Raw genomic sequence first — 7,500 nt, 5'->3', positions numbered from 1 at the left:
TTGCATACTGTTGAAGGGAATTTTTTGGGGGAAGAAAGACTCTTCAACACTCCTCATATTTCAATTCTTTATTTGGTGTTCTCGGGTCGATCTTACAGCTCTCGTTCAACTAGTTCTTGCTCTCACTCTATTTGTTAGGTATACAGCTCTTTTTATATTTTCTTAGTCTGACTGAACAATCAAGTGCCAATCACACGTCAAAATGACGCCTGCCAGACGCACTACGCCTGCGCGTCGGCACATTAACATATTTTTTCCACAACAAAGAAAATCGCTTGTCTCGACAGTATGTTACACTAGCACGAACGGAATATGACAAGTTATAAAGATTACAAGAAACGAGTTACAATATCTAGAATTAGGTTACACAGTAAATTTACAGAGAAAATGACGATTTACGATTGTTACATAACAGAGTTAAAACAATAGACAAAAGAAGGAAAGGACGAGCATAAGCGCCTCCTTTTCCATAAATCTATCTGGCACACATGTTACAGGCAGAACAGGACAATACTTACATTTACAGGTGTCATTTTCAATTACTCAGGAATATTAGAATATGGAGCGTTTTCACTCAAGTGACCAGCAGCTATATTGGATTACTGAAACAAAAGAATGTATCTGCTTAAAAATAGAGTTCAATTCCCGGAGGATGAGCTTGATACACCATCATGGCCGCCATTCCTTTGTTTTGGAACACCAACATGGCTGCCGTGACGTCATGTGAAAACGCTCTATAGATTAAAAACACTTATTGAAAACCCAAAAGAGACCGCTGTTGTCATGAAAGCGATCTGGAATCACGAGAACAAGTCGAAAGGCCCAGAGGTACTGCAGATCAAAGGGCCAATCCACAGTGCTTCAGTTTTTCTGCTGCATCATGAGGCCTATTATTTTCCCAAATGCACTTCAGAAAAGGAAAGGAAACGAAAGGAAAGGAAAGGAAAGGGGCTTTATAGTCTAGTCGTTCTAGCGCTGGAGCACTTTTGCTGGGGACGCTGGCAACTGAAATCAACAATTAACACAAATCAAGTCAAATGTTGGTTTTTGGGGAGAGGGAAACTTTTATGTTGTACGGAAGCCTGAGAGAGCTGTATTAACATCTCAAATTCAGCGTTTTGCACGTGTAGACTTTCAAATGACTATTTTTGCTCGTATAGCTTTGTGACGGTTTAAGGCCGACATAAAGATCAAATATACGGCAGAGAGAGCTAACACCCTTGGCAAACGCTCCTTTATTCGGTCTTTATTTTTATACTGCTCTCTACGACATTAAAAATGTCTTGAACCAACCAGTGAACAATAATAGGTTGTCTCTCGAACTCGAGAATAACATTAACAAAGCACAAAATGAGTTGATGGTTTGAAGCAAGAGACTATACACCTTATTCCAAAATGGCCGCCATTTAAATATTCTTTTGTTTTTATTCAAATAAGCCCTTGATGCCTTGTTCTTAAGCTTAAAATTCATAAGAATATATTATCTTGAACGAGGCAACAAGAGCCAATTTGTATCCGCATAAATCAGCGGCCATTTTGGAATAAGGTGTATGAGGGTAAGAGAACACATCCCCCATACATGGGCCTCTTCCCATGATAATCTTTTTCAATCTAATTTTAGCTCGCAGTCAAGCTGAGAGGCTATTTTAGGAAAGACACCTGATTGATCAATTGTAATGACGTAATGACCGCTTTGTTGTTCTGCTTTGAGAAAATGGCATCTGTAGTAGACATCGAGTTGGTCGATGAATCTGAAAACTTTGATTTTGAAAAGAGTGGGAAAAGTTCCCGTCCACCTAGAGAAAACTGGTCCATGCTGTACATAGCTGAATCCGATGAAGGTCGATGTCTAATCAACAGAAAGTGGGGATGCGAGCTCTTTTGAGGAAGATGCTGAAATTTCGAGCTTCGAAAAATCTTCAAATTTCGATTTAGTATTTCACTGGATCATGCAACGGCGAGAAAAGTCTTCGCAAGTTTCTTCACAATGGCATCTGATCCTCTGACCATGGGGACGAAACTAAAAATGACTTTCACAGCGTGGCGGAAAGCTTAAAATAGATTGAAAAAGATTATCATAGGGCACGGGATGTGTTCTCTCACCTGATAGTCTCTTGTTTGAAGCCATCAGTTGTATAGTTGAAATGAACAAGTAGAAATGAACAAGTGTCAACGGTGGACACGCATGTGGCTCTGAAGTCCAAAGTCCGAGGCACATACACGGCCACAGATCGGGCATGGTGTGCCACCAGTTGTGATTGGAGCCTTCGCTGTTCTTTTACGGTGATCCCTAGCTGTTGCAATATACAGACGGCGGTCGAGCTCGAAGTTTCTAGCAGCTCTCTGGACAGTCGCTCGCCATCCAAATCTATTGGCTGCGGCAGTCTACAGTTCCTTCGGTTGAATTCCTGCCCATTTGAGGTTGGACTTGAGGTTGTCCTTGTATCTCTTCTTGGATCGGCCTTGGTTGCGTCTGTCCTGAGATAGCTCTCCGTAGAAAAGCTGGCGAGGAATCCTAGATTCGTCCATTCGGATAACATGGCCAAGCCAGAGTAGTTGGGCTTTGAGGACCATAGTCTCGATACTGGTAGTACTTTCCCTCTCTAGAACGTCTTGGTTCGAGACGCGATCTTGCCAGCGTATCCGCATAATGGAGCGCAGTGAGCGTCTGTGGAACTGCTCGAGCTTTCTTAGATGCCTTCGGTAAAGAGTCCAGGTTTAACAGCCGTACAGCAGTGATGGAAGAACTATTGCGTTGTAGATCTTGAGTTTGGTAGACAGAGAGATGGGTTTGTGCTGTAAGACCTTGATACGAAGTCTGCCAAAAGCCTAGCTAGCTTTCTGAATCCTGTTTGTAATTTCCCTGTCCAGAGTCCCTTCATTGGAGATGGTACTCCATAGGTATTTGAATGACTCGACATTCTGTAGCTGAGTGCCATCGATGGTGATGTAACTGTTGAAGACGGGTCGCTGGTGCAGGCTGGAGAAGGACCTCTGTCTTGCCGAGACTGATCGTTAAGCCCAAATGTTTTGCAGCTTCAGAAAATACGTCAACAATTACCTGCAGATGGTGTACATTGTGGGCCATAAGAGCACAGTCATCGGCAAACAGCGCTTCAACTAGTGACCTCTCCAGCGTTTTCGTCTTTGCTGTCAGACGCCTCAGATCAAACAGTGACCCATCGAGACGGTAATGGATGTAGATGCCCAGATCCAGATCTCTGGTGGCATGAAGTATCACTTGTGTGAAGTAGAGGTTGAATAACACTGGGGCGAGCACGGATCGTTGTTTCACTCCATTTGAGATATCAAATCTTTCAGAGGATTCGCCGTCGGACAACACTTCTCCAGTCATGTCATCATGAAGCAGTCTGATGAGGGTGGTGAATTTCGCTGGGCAGCCAAGTTTCCCAAGGATGATCAAAGGCATTTGACACGTTACACGCACCACTACTTCTGAGCAAGCTTGAAGCGTACGGTTTTCAGGAAAGCGCTATTCAACTTTTAAACAGCAATTTAAATGAACGGAAATATCAAGTAGAGATCGGCCGTCATGTTAGTTCGAGCCGTTACGTGAGTCGTGGCTGTCCTCAGGGTTCCGCGCTTGGCCCGTTGTTACGGAATGTTTTCCAGAATTACCTGTCCTACTGCCTAACAGCGAATTTGTCTATGTATGCTGACGACCGTCAAATTTACCACGTAGGAGCAGACCAGGCAGCTGTGACTTTCCAGTTAAAGGATAGTGCCAACTTGGCTACAACGTGGTATGATTCTAACTTACTGGCGGGAAACCTAACAAACTACCAAGTTTTGAACTTGGGCTTCACTCAAAATTACAGTAATATTTGCGTGAACGATGCCGAATTCTTAACTAAAGATAACATCACACTTCTAGGAGTAGTGTTAGATTCTAAGCTAAATTTCTCTGAGCATATAACCTCTATCTGCAAAAAAGCCAGTCAGAGAATTGGTGTTCTAATGAGACTACGCAATTTAATTCCTATGAAATCTAAGTTAATATTATTCAAAAGCGCGGTATTACCATTTCTCACGTACTGTCACCTTGTGTGGCATTTCTGCAAAGCGAGCGACACTCGAAAGCTTGAAAGATAACAAGAAAGAGGACTTAGGGCGGTTTTCAAGGACAATAATTCTAGTTATGAACAATTATTAGAGAAGGCAGAGTTGCCTACTCTACTAAACAGACGCTTACAGGATCTGTGCATTCTAATGTATAAAGTAAAGCATAAACTGTGCCCTGCTTATATAAATAACATCTTTAAAGAACCAAATAGTAATTACAATTTGAGGCAAGCAGATTTCTCTATACCCAGGTATGAGACAGTCGTCTACGGCAAGCACTCTATTAGATATCTTGGGCCTAGGCTATGGATAAAACTACCCAAGAGTACCAGGGACGTTACAACCCTAATGTCCTTCAACTTAATATAAGTGAACTTTTAGATGATGGCTGCGCAGGCTGTAGCCTCTGTTCATTTTGATTTCTGTATATTTTTACTATTAATCCTAAAACTAGATAACTGTTGATATTTTACCTATTATTGTATATAGTTTTTAGCTTGTAAATTTTTCCCTAATTGGTGTCCCCAAATTAGTAAGGGATTTCTTTTCCATGGCTAGATGGCTTTTGACACTCTGAATAAAGTTTCTACAACTACTACTACTACTACTCATGGGTAATCAGGACAACATGGTCGGATATTCAAAGGTTTGTATGGAAATTCAAAGCCAAATGTTCTGTACATGACTCTACTTTATAGACTTTCGCCTTCATAAACCAAACAAATAAGTTCATGCTCACAACGGAGAAGAACTAGACTTGGTTTCCGTTCTTTGGAATTGCTAAATATTGCCTTTTTTTGTCTCCATACATTCTCTGTATATTTGTGCGTTTGGAATTACAGGAAATATATGACAGAAACTCTTTTTAATAAAATAATTTCCACAATAGCCATTCTCTCCAAATTTGTTCTGCCGCACCTTTAAGCGCCTATCTTCTGTTTTGGAAAATAAAAACCCAAAATTGCCTATCATGAATACTTTTCATTGTTTTGAACTTCTTACAAACCTTTGAATTTCTCTGAGCCTTGCCCTGATTACCCATGATGCACTCGAGAGCGTGAACTCGTTGAAAACGTTGCAGTGCCAGAGAAACTTTATCATTCTCTATTATTAGCATAATTCTTGTCGTTTTACGTCAATCAATTTCGTTAGTTCCCAGTCCATTCAATTGTATTTTTAATTTTAAATTTATCTGTAACTGAATAACAATCACTTATGATGATGTATGTTGTAACATACGAAACGTTAAGTTATAAAAATAGTTATGCAGTTCAAGCAAATGCTTGTAATCGCTGTTTACGTTATATTATTTAGAGCGGTCTTCCCCACCCGAGTATAAGAGATATCATCGACATGAATTCATTATCATTTCCATAGAAGGCTCAGTCATTTTTTGTGAGACGTGCCTTTTTCCTCCCTTCCCTCTCTACTTGTCTTTGCTTCCTGTTCCTTTATCTTCATCTGAAAGTGGCAGCCAGACCTCCATATCTCAGTAGGAGTGCGGGTAATATCGGTGTACTGTATACTTAAAATCATCTAATCATTGCTAAATTTAATTATTCTCCTTATTCCAAATTTGACTCTGATCACCTGACGTCAAGTTATTTTCGACATTTTCTTTCCAAACCTGTACATAGCGCTCACCTAAATTAAGCGTACAGAATTTAGTTTCCCAAGATTCGGAGTAACAAAAAAACATCTTAAATGAGGTGAAGTGTCAGGAGTGGGATTCGAACCCACGCCTACATGAGTAGACTGCGACCTGAACGCAGCGCCTTGGACCGTGCGGCCATCCTGACACCTACTCAGTTTCGAATGGGGAGGAGCGTCTTCGGAAAAATGCCGACGTAAGGCCTACCACCTCTGCAATGGTATGTAGGTTGAAGGCGAGAAAATGTATCTGCAGGCATTGGGGCCTTGAAACGTATCCGCCCCGGCCTGGTGCCTCGCCAAACCTTGCTGCGAATGTATATGAGGCTTTAGTCCTTCCCTACCTAAATTATTGCTGTGAGGTTTGGGGTTGCATTTGTAAAATCCAGTGTGACAGACTCCATAGATCGTAAAATAGGGCCGGGAGAAGGCTTTCATGATTTTAACACAAGATCTGCTGATCTACTTCACTACCTATGGTGGGACAACCTTGAGCAAAGGTTGTGACGGTTGTTGTAACGCTTGAAGCAGCTCACAAATAAGTGTTTTTAATTCGGAATAATCTTTGTCCAGATGGTGTAAAGAATTTGTTCGAGCGAACCTCCGGAATTCATTTATACAATTAACGGCGCTCTTCAATTAATGCTTTCTTGCCCGGGCCCATACCGAGGCTGCTAAGAGAGCGTTTTGCTATAGGGGTGCTGTCATGTAGAATGGCCTTGACAACAAAGTTAAGTTGGCGCTTGATCTCAAGACTCTCGGCTCTGCTATGATTTGAGGGAGTTGTGGAAGTACTTATTTTAGTTGTTATGAAACTTGTTTAGGTAAATCACAGCTCTAATGTTAGTGCAATAAACATTGGAGTAGAGGAACCATTTTCTAGTATTAGGATATTGTAATTTTTCAGCTTGTGTCTTTTTCTAACGTTTATGTAAACGACTCGCTTGAAGAGCAAACTGGCGGTCATGGGCTCAAATCCCATCGGTGCCTTGGGCTTGATTGATGACTGGGTGAGGTTTTTTGAAATCTGGAGTGTATGAAAATCTGTGAAGTTGTGCATAATTCCGTAAATTGGAATGCTTTAATGAGATCAAATCCTTCTCACTAGACAAACCAGATGATGATGCGTTTTAGAGCATCTCATTTCGGTTAGAGCTTCGAGGTACAACCTTAATCGATGAGTCTGATTTGGAATTTATTCTTGGAAGGGACACGGACCCATGACTTCTCTTTTTAAAGCTACAACAAGTTGCAAAAATAGTGGAGACACTTCATTTTCTTGGGGCATTATTAATTTCCATACTACCTCTCACACTGCAGCTCCCCAGCTCCTCTTTCCGTTGAGGAAAAATTGTCGAAATAAATTAGGGTTAGTCTGTAAAATAAATATAACGGGTAGAAATTCACAAAGCAAACTCTCAACCGCAAAATAAGGTTAACAAATGAAACAAAGTCTGTGTGAAATTAAAAACTTTAACTTCAGAAACAGCCAGATAGTGCATGTACGATAAATTTAATCAAGTAGGAGAGATGAACAAATACTTGAGCATGAAAATTATTCGTTCTTAAAAATTGGAATAATAAATTCCTTAATGATCTAAGAACGACGCACGAGAATTTAGTTAAGATCTGAAAAATATTTTGCAGGCACCAGTGAATTGGCTTTCATATGGCAGAACTTGGAGATTGTTATGCGCTTTTGCCGATAGCAATTTGCACAATCGTTTATACTGTATACTTAAAATCATCCAATAATTGCTATTATTA

The 7,500-nt window shown here is 40.8% G+C and overlaps 1 non-coding gene across 1 annotated transcript; it reads right to left on the bottom strand.

Annotated features, from left to right (window-relative positions):
- Positions 1-5,798: 5,798 nt before the first annotated feature.
- On the bottom strand, positions 5,799-5,882 carry Trnal-cag (transfer RNA leucine (anticodon CAG)). Its single transcript has one exon. It is a non-coding gene; the product is annotated as a tRNA-Leu (tRNA).
- Positions 5,883-7,500: the final 1,618 nt, after the last annotated feature.

The sequence above is a fragment of the Montipora capricornis genome, chromosome 8 (assembly GCF_036669925.1).
Source record: "Montipora capricornis isolate CH-2021 chromosome 8, ASM3666992v2, whole genome shotgun sequence".
NCBI lineage: Eukaryota > Metazoa > Cnidaria > Anthozoa > Scleractinia > Acroporidae > Montipora > Montipora capricornis.
Note: the sequence above shows the minus strand (reverse complement) of the source record. Positions and strands in the feature narration are given on the sequence as shown.